This window comes from Rhinoderma darwinii, chromosome 10 (genome assembly GCF_050947455.1).
Source record: "Rhinoderma darwinii isolate aRhiDar2 chromosome 10, aRhiDar2.hap1, whole genome shotgun sequence".
In the NCBI taxonomy this organism is placed as follows: Eukaryota; Metazoa; Chordata; class Amphibia; order Anura; family Rhinodermatidae; genus Rhinoderma; species Rhinoderma darwinii.
The window spans coordinates 6,292,249-6,304,827 of record NC_134696.1 but is presented as its reverse complement, the minus strand read 5'-3'; the positions used below and the strand labels follow the sequence as shown (position 1 = coordinate 6,304,827).

At 42.2% G+C, this 12,579-nt stretch overlaps 1 long non-coding RNA gene across 1 annotated transcript in view; it reads left to right on the top strand.

Annotated features, from left to right (window-relative positions):
• The window catches only part of LOC142662410 (uncharacterized), a 20,543-nt gene extending 7,964 nt beyond the window's left edge, over positions 1-12,579 (top strand). Inside the window, exons 2-3 of the long non-coding RNA XR_012850936.1 lie at positions 11,725-11,775; positions 12,440-12,579. This is a non-coding gene — a long non-coding RNA (uncharacterized LOC142662410). The remainder of the gene's footprint in view (positions 1-11,724; positions 11,776-12,439) is intronic.

The window sequence follows — 12,579 nt, the reverse complement described above, 5'->3', positions numbered from 1 at the left end:
AAAGCTCACCAATCAATATTATGGTGCAATAGAGATGCAGTTGCCAACATCAACTTTAGTGCCAATTATGATCCGTGTCTCGTTTCTCATTCAATCCCATTTATGGCTAAGAAATACATTTTGAATTACAAATACGACCATGTAAATAAGTTTACCTCTAATTGCTGCACTAAAGTCAGCTCTTCCAGCAAATCGCATATATATCTTTTTTATTAATTGGATAAAAGATCTAAAGGAGCTGGAATATAACAAGATGTGTGTGTAATAATTCCTTAATGAAGGAGCAAGTTTACATCTCCCATCATGGCAAAATGAAAGTTTTAGGGTTTCGTTTTTTTTTAGCTGTTTCGGAATTTTGATTTAATCAGTGAAAGATGTTTTGCCATCATGGGAATATATTAGAAATAAGGAATAGTCGTTCTTTTGATGGTGAGCGGACTAACGAGCGAGTTGTTTGGTGGGCTAATGGTATACGTATCCGGCTTTTAAATTCCTCTCGGGGATAGAGCAGCACAATTTACCTGCGGTTATGTAGATAAATTGCTCGCCTTAGATTTACTGGAGTCCAGAGTCGGCGTTTTTGCTCCCATTGTAGCTCAGCCATTAAGTAATCTCTCATTATCTCCCCATCAATTGATGTCACGTGCTTCCTCTGGGAAGTATATTCTGTAGCAGCAAACACTTTATGTTTTTTTGCAGCGCTCCTAGTGACATTATAACAGCCTCCTTAATTTGTTCAGCCGTTCAGAAATGCTATTAGTCATTATTCGGGTGACATGTACACTGTGTATTCGTAGTGACTCTCTTGTTTTGCTGGGCTCGTTGTCTGACAGACTACAATAAATTATGGGTGCAGTACGCGTAGATTTCTCTCGGCTGCTCTTTTGTCTCCCATTTCTTGTAATGATTGAGGAATAGGGTGGCTTTACGTGCAATGAATTTTGCATGCAATCATTTCATTCCCACCACATTTAGGGATAATGGCTGCATGTACATGACCCCAAGTGATTGGTTCCAATTGGCGCTAATTGCTGCCAGGGTAATATAATGCAATATAATATACATAAAACTAGTTGCGCCAGTTAGGCACCTCTATGTTTAGTAAGTGCGCCGTTGCGTCGTTATCTAAACTACAACGCGCTCAAGCTGCTTTGTCTCTTCCATACTGCACCAAGCAAAAGGAAAGTATAGGATCCACCCGGCGCCACCGGAAGGAGAGAGACTTGAATAAATACTAAAAGATGATTTAAAGGGTAATTAAACGTACGGCAAACTTCTGACATGCCAGAGTGACGTGTTAGAAGTTTTGATTGGTGGGGGTCTGAGCACTGAGACCCCCACCAATCGGTAACATGAAGCTGCAGAAGCGCTGAGCCGCTTCGTTTATGTTCGGCATTTTCTAGAGTCCTGATGTAGCGGTGTACTGGCTCATAGACTTTCTATTGAGTTCGTACACCGCTACATCGATTTCCGGAAAAGGCGAACAGAAATGAAGCGGCTGAGCGCTCGCACGAGCACTTCTTCCGCTTCGTTTTAGCGATTGGTGGGGGTCTCCGTGCTCGGACTCCCACCAATCAAAACTTCTGACATGTGACTATAACATGTCAGAAGTTTGTCGAACGTTAAGTTAGCCTTTAATGAACGTACAACGCATTTCAAGGTCGATCCGACCTCTTTCTCAGGTACATACAAATGTTCACAAACTGACCAGTTGGATCCTGGAATTTCCTTTTGCTTGACGTGATATCGTTCAAGATCTCAGGATTGAGGTCTGCAGGCGGTGCAGCAGCCATGCTGATCGGAGGGCCGAGAATATCCCTACACACGCAGCCCAGAGTTGTGCCTGCTGTTTTGCACAACTCTGTCTGGTGAGTGCGCCTCGGTCCGCCCAGTGGATTTTCATACCCTTCTCTTTTTTACTGCTCTATGGAGCGCTTTTTGTGTGCTTTACACTGCAGCTCTGCTTATTCACTTTGCTTAGATTGAAGCGCTATATATATAGTGGGTCAAATTTGGGTTTAAAAAAGCAAACCGAGATCTCGAAATGGTGTATTTGAATGTTGTACAGCTTTCTGTTATATCGTGATTATATTGTACTTACTGGTTCATCTTTTTCTAATCTAAATAGGTTCAAGATTCCGTGAATATAAATCTCCGCATAGGCCAGAGCACCAAAACCCCTGCTTTCCTTTACACAACCTACCACAACAACTTATCACCTGTCTTCAGGATAGTTGATAGGTGTTTGATTGCAGGGGTTCCCACCGCAGGGACCCCCACTGATCAAAAGAACGGGGGGGTCCCGAATCCCCTTATGAACGGAGCGACAGGACACGCATGTGCGATGCCCTATCCTGAAGATAATGACCTCCGCAGAATAGATAAATGTCTGATCCCTGGAGGTCTCACCGCTGGGACTCCCACCGATCAAGAGAACAGAGGTCATTATCTTCCGCGTAGGTCAGCGCGCATGCATTTCCTGCCGCTCTGTTCATAAGAGGATTCGGGACCCCCGTTCTTCTGATCGGCGGGTGTCCCAGTGGTGAGACCCCCAGCGATCAAACACTTATCTATCCTGTGGAGAGGTGATAGGTTGTTGTGGTGGGACATCCCCTTTAATGGTATACGTTGAAAGCGTATGCGTCATGAACTCTCATGACCCTGTTAATGGCTTCTATATGTTAAACGAATACAATTAGGGTATGTTCACACAGCCTATTTTCGCCATAACCGCCCGAAAAACGTCCGAAAAATTGGAACCAAACATCTGCCCATTGATTTCAATGGGAAATACGGAGTTCTGTTCCGACGGGCCGTTTTTTTACACGGCCGTTTTAAAAACTTCTTGGGGCGTTTTTGGAGCTGTTTTTCATAGACTTTATTGAAAAAAGCTCCAAAAACGGCCGTAAAAAACGCCGCAAAAATCGCGAGTGGCTTCAAAAACGTCTGAAAATCAGGAGCTGTTTTCCCTTGAAAACAGCTCCGTATTTTCAGACGTTTTTAGTCTAGTGTGTGAACCTACCCTTATAGTCTATAGCAAGGAAGGTCATTAAAAGACTTTTCTCATGAAGACAACCCCTGTCCATATGCCCTTTTAGGATATATGGACATCATAGAGAGGAATCCCCTGCTCGCTTACCCCCCCTCTAAGACCTATTCCCGCAGACTTGAGTCGCCAATGTATTACATGGACGGCTGGCGCCATGTAATATTATAAGGCCGCTGCAAGGAAAATGCGATGCCCCCTGGCATAATAATTTTTAAAAAAATTTTTTTTTTTATTTTTTTTTATTTTTTTTACAGGGTAGTGACCGGATCAGCTGTTTACTACCATGACACCTTTTCACCCATTCTAACAAATTGTTTTATTATCTGGGAAATATGAGTTTTTCTATAAAACATTTTTTGCTTCCGTTTCAAATAGTAAAGTAAGAAACAGCTGGAGAAATGAAAGATATATCTGTAGGTGGAGAGCCCGATGTCTGTAACGTTTACTGGACTTAATGGAGCGCATTTCACCCAGGGAATTCTTTCTTTTTTCACCTGCGGTATCTAGCGGCAGGACATTGTATTAACGATTTAGGACTGATTTATGGCGGTGTCTCATGTAGGTGAATAGTGGAATAAGCTTTTCCGTACAGTACATATGATTTGTTGGAGGTTACTTGTTAGACTGCAATGAACATAAAAAAGATTTGTCTTGCTCGCTATGCATTTCCTCTGCAACAACTGTCATTTTAATGACCGGTAAATCTACGGGGGCCATGAAGATACTGCACACCAGGCTATCGGCTACGGCTTCTGATTTGACTTTGTGACCAGGACAATTATAAAGGTGCCTTAGTGCACTGGAAAATGAACAGAAAATCTGGCAAGCCCCATTTTATTTTTAATTTTTTTTTTAATTTTATTTTTTTTAGCCTCCTTTATGGTACTGATTTCCTTCTGTGAGATCCAGCAAAAGCTGGAGAGATTTTAACGGGGTTGTCCCACAATTAAATATGAATTTACGCTGCTAGGTCACGCAAAATATAATTTTGCAATCATTTTTATAAAAGTTGGTCATTAAATATATATTCGCAAGCACTTTATCTTTTGCATGGTCTAACTGGATATAATATATATTATTTTTACTAGTTTTTTTTCATTGTTTAAAAATTCTTCTGGTTGCCCTTGGATTAGATTCACCAGACAGCTGTAACTATAAGGGTAAGTTCACACAAAGGGTAAATACTGCAGATTTTCCACAATGGATTTTGTTGTGGAAAATCCGCAGCATTATACAGTAGCAGCAAAGTGGATGAGACTTGAACAAATCTCCTCCACACGCTGCATAAATGATAAGTGAAAAATGCTCAAATTGACCTGCGGTGCGTTTTTTTTAATCCGCAGCATGTCAATTGTACTTGCTTAATTTTTTTTTTTTGTTGATGTGGGTTTTACCCATTGAATTCAAATGGGAGGTAAAACCTGCAACAAATAGCAGATGTTGCAATTTTTGCAGCGGAAAAGCTGTGATTCTTCCGCAAAAATCTCAACTAAGGAAAAAAATAATAATCTTATACTTACCCAAAATTCTATGTTTCTTCTTCCAAACCGGCCTCCTGGGATGATGTTTCATCCCATGTCACTGCTGCAGCCAATCACAAGCTGCAGCAGTCACATGGGATGAAAAGTCATCCCAGGAGGCTGGACTTCAGAACGGCAGAGGGACATGTTGCCATGGCTACGTAAGTATGAAACATTTTTTTTTACGAGCAGTTTTCTGCAGCGGACACTCCAGCCGAAAAACTGCACCACAATTTGGTGCGTTTTTTTGGGCCGAAATTGCCTGCAGTGACCAGGGCGGATATGTGCTTTTCAATGGCGTATCTGCCCTGTGTGAACATAGCCTAACGGTGCACTCACACATGGCGTAGTTGTATTGAATTTCTGCGGTGTAAAAATACGCTGAGGAAAACTACAATTCTGCCTATGGGAAAAATATTCTGCAGCTCAGACAGATTTCTCTTGTTCTTGTGTTGTGGAATATTGTGAAGTTTTCAGCAGCGTATTTTTACACTCCGGAAACGCAAAGCAAGTATGCCACGTGTGCCTGCACCCTAAGGGTATGTTCACACGACCTATTTTCAGACGTAATTCAGGCATATTACGCCTCGAATTAGGCCTGAAAAGACGGCTCCATTACGTCTGCAAACATCTGCCCATTGCTTGCAATGGCTTTTACGATGTTCTGTTCAGACGAGGTGTAATTTTACGCGCCGCTGTCAAAAGACGGCGTGTAAAAATACGCCCGCGTCAAAGAAGTGCAGGACATTTCTTGGGACGTAATTGGAGCCGTTTTTCATTGACTGCAATGAAAACCAGCTCCAATTACGTCCGGAAAAGACGCCGCGAAAAACGCAAGTACTTGCAATTACGTCTGAAATTCAGGAGCTGTTTTCGCCTGAAAACAGCTCTGTAATTTCAGACGTATTTTGCGTTTGCGTGTGTACATATCCTTAGGGCTCATTCAGACAAGCATACTACCCGTCCATGTGCTGTGCGCTGAAATAACTCACCGCACACGGACCCATTCATTTCAATGGGGCTATTCAGACATGCTTGTCCTATATTGGTGCGTTGTTGCGCACCTAGTCGCCCATTGAAGACTATGGGTGCGTGACAACCACGGACAGAACACGGACGACTTCCGTTACATAGAAAAGCAGAGAAATAAGTTTAAAAAAAAGTGCTTGCGCGGACATGAAAAACGCAAAGTACACTGATGCCAATACGCAACGCACAGGGACATGAAATGTAGGAGAATCGCTGCGTTTTTTACGCAAGCAAATTGGACACTCTCGCCTGAATGTAGTGTCATATGAACACAATGCTTACTGATAACCAGAAGCCATCAGAATTCTCAAGTTTAGGAATATACAAAATAGAGAATATTATAAATTTACCCAATATTTTATTTTGAATTTAACTATGGTAATTTTTTTAAAGGGGAGCTTTCCTTTAAGCTTTGGTCAACCCTATTGATCTCTATATTGGTTTTATGTAGGTTCGAAACAGTGCAGAATAATGAAGCGACTACTAATGAGCAACGGAGAACAATTCCGTGTGGAAACCTTAGCAGAGGTTTCCTCTAAATAAATTGCTCCCTGGAGAAGTGATTCCAATGCAAAAAAAATAAATGTATATATCCAATTAAACTGAAGGCTCATTAGTGACAGGCAGACTTGGATACTAGCTGCAGGCTTGGGCTGGGTTCACATTGCGCGTTATTGTTGCGTTTTCAAACGCAGCCTAAAGAAACGCATCTAAAATACCCATGTGTTTTTCAGTGTTTCATCCGTAAGGCTAAGTTCACACCACCGTTAGTGTACGTTTACCTGTCTTCCGACAGAGGAAGAGAGGATCGAAAGATTAAGCGGAAAGCAACGGTTCCGTTACAATTACCATTGATTTAAATTTTTGTTTCAGTTGCTCTCCGCTTGTCTCCATTCATTAGGTTTCCGTTTTTTTTTTACAGAAGCAAAAGTGCAGTCTGCAGAACTTTAGTTTCCGTGAAAAAAGAATGGAAACCTAGCGAACTGTTTCTTTCCGTTTAATGTTTCGATCCTCTCTGGACGGAAGAGTGGTAAATGAGTTCTAACGGTAGTGTGAACTTAGCCTAAGCCTATGGCCATTAAATGATAAAACACATTACAGCTGAGACAGTTCAAAAACAAGTGTATTTTTTGAAGTATGTTTCCTTAGGCCTTGTTCACACGGCGTGTATCCGACATGTTTTATGCGCTGAAAATGCATAAAAAACGCTTGCTTTAAGCATTGTAGTGAATAGGAGGCATTTTTTTTTTACGCTCGCGTGTTTAAAAAAACGCGTCATGTAAAAAAAGAAGCGTCAGGTCAATTATTTGTGCGGAAAAAGCGCCAAAAACGCACCTAATTCCCATAGTCAATGGGAGTCCTAATTACGCGCCCAAAAATGCATCAAAAACGCAGCAAACGCTGTGAAAAATGCGTCAAAAAGCACTTTGCAAAAACGCTAGCGTTTTTGACGAGTTTACACATAGTTTTTTTGGAGCGCCGAGTGAACAAGGCCTTAGGCTGCGTTTCAAAATGCAACAAAATTCCCTTAGGCAGGGGTTCACACGTAGCATAAATACTGCAGATTTTCCGCAACGGATTTAATTGTGGAAAATCCGCAGCATAGTACAGTAGCAGCAGAGTGGGTGAGATTTGAACACATCCACACGCTGCCTAAAAAATACGCAGGAGAAACGCTTATAAATTGACCTGCGGTGCATTTTTTTTTTATCCGCAGCATGACCATTTATACTGCGGAATCGCTACTTTTCTGTTGCAGGTTTTCCTCATTGAATTTAATGAGAAGTAAAACCTGCAACAAATAGCATATGTTGCGATTTTTGTGGCGGAAAAGCTGCAATTCCGCTACAAAATCGCAGCTCAGAAAACAAAAAAGCTTATACCCAGAACTCTCTGATCCTGCGTTCAGCCCGGCCTCCAGGGATGACGTTTCATCCCATGGGACTACTGCAGCGGTCACATCAGATGAAATGGCATCCCAGGAGGCCGGGCTGCAAGACGTCAGAGGGACGTGTCTCCTTGACTAGGGGTAAGTATAAGCTTTTTTAAGTTTTTTAACCTGTCGTTTTCCGCAGCGGACACTCCGGCCGAAAAACTGCGGACGGTGTGCCCTGCGGGGTCTCCGACGGATACGCTGTGTATTTTTACGCAGCGTATCTGACCCGTGTGAACATGCCCTTAAAGTAGATCCTTGCAAAATTGGTGAGATCCATTGAACCACAGTTGTGGCCTGCAGTCAGTTATTTTTAGTTTTTCCTTCCTATCTGTAATGGATTATAAAATATAATTGTGTTGTGATGGCAACAATTAACCAATAATTATTGCCTGTAATGGTTTTAATGAGTACACGGGTTCTGGGGACTGCTCTGTTGTTCCTCATATTTAAGTACAGCTTACATGCAACAAATGTTCTGCTTTGTATAGACTATATTTTTCTTTTCTGACTGCCGTTGGTGGAGTTGAAGACCCCTTACTTTTTCATATCTTCTAGTTTGGCCGCTGATGCATGAGGAAAGACGGAGACAGATGTCAACTGGACCATACAGAATGTGTATGAACAGTCCATGTCAACTACAGCAAAGCTAAACACATGAGCCATGAATGGTTCAAATCTCCAAGGCAGAACTGTAAGGGTATGTTCACACGCAGTGTTTTCAGACGTTAATCGGGCGTTTTATGCCTCGAATTACACCTGAAAAAACGGCTCCATTACGCCTGCAAACATCTGCCCATTGCTTTCAATGGGTTTTACGATGTTCTGTTCCCACGAGGTGTAATTTTACACGTCACTGTCAAAAGACGGCGCGTAAAAAGACGACCGCGACAAAGAAATGCATGTCACTTCTTGGGACGTTTTTGGAGCCGTTTTTCATTGACTCCATTGAAAAACAGCTCCAATAACATTCGTAAAATACGCCGCGAAAACATCTCCGTAATTTCAGTCGTATTTTGCTACTGCGTGTGAACATACCCTTACAAAGAAAGTAGATGTTGCAAGTAACAAAAAAAGTATACTCAGATCTGCGTATAAGTAGGCCGGCGTGATCCAGTGACATCATCACACGGGACTGCACAGGGATCCTGTCCCTGCACCTGATGGTAAATGGCAGAGCAGGGAGCTACCTCTCTGCTCTGCCATAGTGTTCAATAGTATCTGCATCCTAAGGACGTAGCAAGCATAGCGGCTGCTAGCGGTGCCACCGGGCATAGGGGCCCGGTAGCAGCCACTATGGCTGCTACCGCGGTAGTTACGACACTGGATGCACTCACGTTGGTCCCTGTAACCATTGGGGTTCAAAATGTAATCTCTCTATCCTGACATACACACTGACACTTCGTAAGAAAACCATTTTAAGACTGGAATCGCACATGCAGTTTTGGTGGCATTTTTGAGCCAAAGCCAGAAGTGGATCCAAATAGAAAGAAAAAGTATAGAAGAAATATCTTCATTATATCCACTGCTAGCTTTGGCTTAAAAAAAAATAAAAAATGCATCAGAAACTGCATGTGTGATTCTAGCCTAAGGCTGGATTCACACGAGCATGTTTGGTCCGTAAAGGACGGAACGTATGTCGGCTGCAAGTCCCGGACCGAACACACTGCAGGGAGCCGGGCTCCTAGCATCATAGTTATGTACCACACTAGGAGTCCCTGCCTCTCCGTGGAACTACAGTCCCGTACTGAAAACATGATTACAGTACGGTACAGTTGTCCTGCAGAGAGGCAGAGACTCCTAGAGTCGTACATAACTATGATGCTAGGAGCCCGGCTCCCTGCAGTGTGTTCGGTCCGGGACTTGCGGCCGACATACGTTCCGTCCATTACGGACGTAATGACCTCGTGTGAACCCAGCCTTATGGTGTGCGGGAGGAAATTAGGGAATCTGGATGTGACCCACACAAATCTGGGGACATCGTACATAAATGTCCCCAGTCAACAATGCCGACCATTGAGCCAACCCGGTAAAAAGTTTTTGAATTATGCAAATTAAATATTGTAAACCATGGGCGTTGTAAAGATGAGATTTCTTCCTGTGATCACCTAAGTGGCTCCTTTTTAGATCGGTCTGTGGGTGGTTTCTCTCTCTGCCGCATTGGAACAAGCCGTGCCGGCTCCCACTCTCATGAATACATGTAGCCAGATGTACAGAGAAATAAGACTTTCTGTGCCGTTTTCTTTAGAACAATTTCCAAGAATTCATATGAAATAAACATTACAGTGCTTAGAAATCTGATTTATTTCCTGGGTAAGGGAAGGTTTATTCACTTCCATAAATGAGACAAAATGTAGATCCTGAAAGAACAGGCTGTTCCTGAAAGCAGCATTTCCTCTTCATTTTCCTGGTAGCGGACTCTGATTAATGTAGCTTTGTACAGCATATCAATAAAATATACTCCTAGGTTATGCAGAAATAAAAAGGTCTGAAAAATGAATGTGGGAGGCACTTATTATTTATGAAGAAGAAATAAAGAGATCTACATTTGTAGAAGGAACATGACAGTAATTCTTCAACTATCCAACCATTTGCATTGTGCACTGAATTATTAAAGGACTACTCGTACCCCATTGTTACAGGCTTTTCGGGCATGCTGAGCGTTGTAGTTTTGCAACTGCTGAAGAGCCATAAGATAGAGACCATTCAGGCTCTGTTCACACAGAATGTTTTGGCGCTGATTGTGAACCGGAATCCGCATCGGGATCAGCGGCAAAAAACGTCTGGAATCCCCCCCCCCATTGAATTTAATGGGAGGTGGAGAAGTTTTCTTTACCAAGCGTTTTTTAGCAGCTTGCAGGGAAAAAAAGCATGTCCTTTCTTGCTACGGTTCCGCTTCCGGCGCCCCTTTGAAATCAGTGGGAGGCAGAAAGAACCCGAGGCGCTAGTTTCCGAGCTTTTTTCGCTCTTTTTCTTGCCCGTGCTCCTTGCATTTGCTTCATTGGCCACGGGCGGAAAACTTTCCAAAAATTGCAGCAACAACTGCAGAAAAAAAGCACAGGCAGGTCAAAATCTGGCATAAAATTCCTGAAGGCAGATTTTTTTCTGCCTGCAAGAAACTCAGTGTGAACAGGGCCTAAGACTGAAAAATATAATGGATAACATCTGTATTTGGAAGGTCAGACGGCAGAAGGATCAATTTCTTGGAAAAACACATTATTTTAACAATTACCTGATGATAAGGTTATTTACAAGTACTAGTCAGGGGATGGATGCAAGACAATGACTGGCTTATAGAACGGGCGGGGGCGTTCAGAGTGGCGAGTCTCCTATGATGTCCATATGCTCTAATAGGACATATCGAAAGGGGTTGACAACATGAGACAACCCCTTTGATGGCATATTAAGTTTATACAAAAATCATAAGTGATGCCAATATTAATCAGTCTATTTTATAAACTCTGCGCTCACAGAATAACACGCCTTATAAAATATGGCAGCGGCAGACGCTTAGTCAGGAGTCTACGGCCAGTCATGCAGAGCGTATAGGACTTTGCAGCAACCTCTGATTAATGTCTTCTATCCTTTTCAGATAAATGACTGAAATAGAAAAAAAAATATATATATATATATAATGTGTGTGTTTGTATATATCTTACATTGAAAAGTGTAAGTTTCTTAATTGCTTCTTTTTTTTTATATCCTTGCTAGTAATTCCTGATTTTCATTCTTTTTGGTGAAATTCAGTCAAGATACATAATTCCTCTATTTCTTATGCTTGTGGTTGTTCGTGACCGGCCAACTGATGACCCTATCGTGGGGGTCCGACATCCGGACCCTGAACCTATCAGCTGCTTCGGCTACCTCCGGGCACTCGATGTTGTGAACGGTATTCAGTAGTCGGAGTTGGAAGCAGATGGCTCCAACCACTGCATAGCGGCCGTGCTGCAGAACTGCAGCTCTGCACTTTTTCACTTGAATAGGAGCGGTACTACAGCTCGGCCGCTAATCCGTGACCCGAGCCATCTGCGTCCAGCATGGATGTCCGGTGCCGAAACAGCTGATCAGTGCGGGGTCCGGGTGTCGGACCCCCACTGATCATATACTGATGACCTATCCTGTGGGTAGGTCATCATTTGTTTTGTTGTGGACAACCCCTTTAACTCATGGTGACAGTTTTGTTTTTTTAATAGACCTTTATGAGATCCATCTTCACTCCTGTTCTTTTGGATTGTCGAATGTTGGTAAGCATAATATCTACTCCCATTAACTGCAATTCTTCCTATATTTAACAAGATAATTGATTATCAATCCTTATTCACATACGTTAAAAGAATAACTAAACCCTATCAAGGACATACAAAAGTCAAAAAAAAAATTATCCATGGACTCCGTTATTTTTGAAAATATGAATGTTATATTTTGAATCTGCTAATCAGCAGGAATCGCTTATAGAGGAGAAAGTGTTTACTTATGTTTGTTAGTGCATTTAAAGTTAGTACTCCAGTTGGGAGGGATAACCGTCCATTTCAGTGACGAGAGGTAGTCACTATATAATCTAGATATGAAAAAAGATATACTAATAGTTGTCTGTTCATTTGGGTGCAACTGGAGGCATTCCTCCTAGAAGAATTCAGAAACCATGTAATTATCTAAGGTAATGGATACTCTCAATATTGGAAAATGGAGGAATTCCTCCTAGTGTCACGAATACCCTGGTATTCTGCAGTGCTGCTGATTTCTATTATAATAGACCTGCATCTACTCATAATATGTTCATTTTAAGTTAAAGCTGTGTGTCTGGCCATTTAAACTTCACAAAAAAGAAAAGGTCAGTTGTGATCTTTAAAGTTATTACTGTAAGTATATTATTTTGAGCAATGCTTACCTACTATTATTTTTTTTCAGTGTTGGCTGCTTGACCCTTTATAGCTCTGGTCCACACATCTATGATCGGAGACTCCTACTTGGCTACATTGTCTGTTGGGAGCTTGAGGTAGTCTCAAGGCTGTTTTAGGATTCTGCTCTGTCCCCCATGCTTTACACTC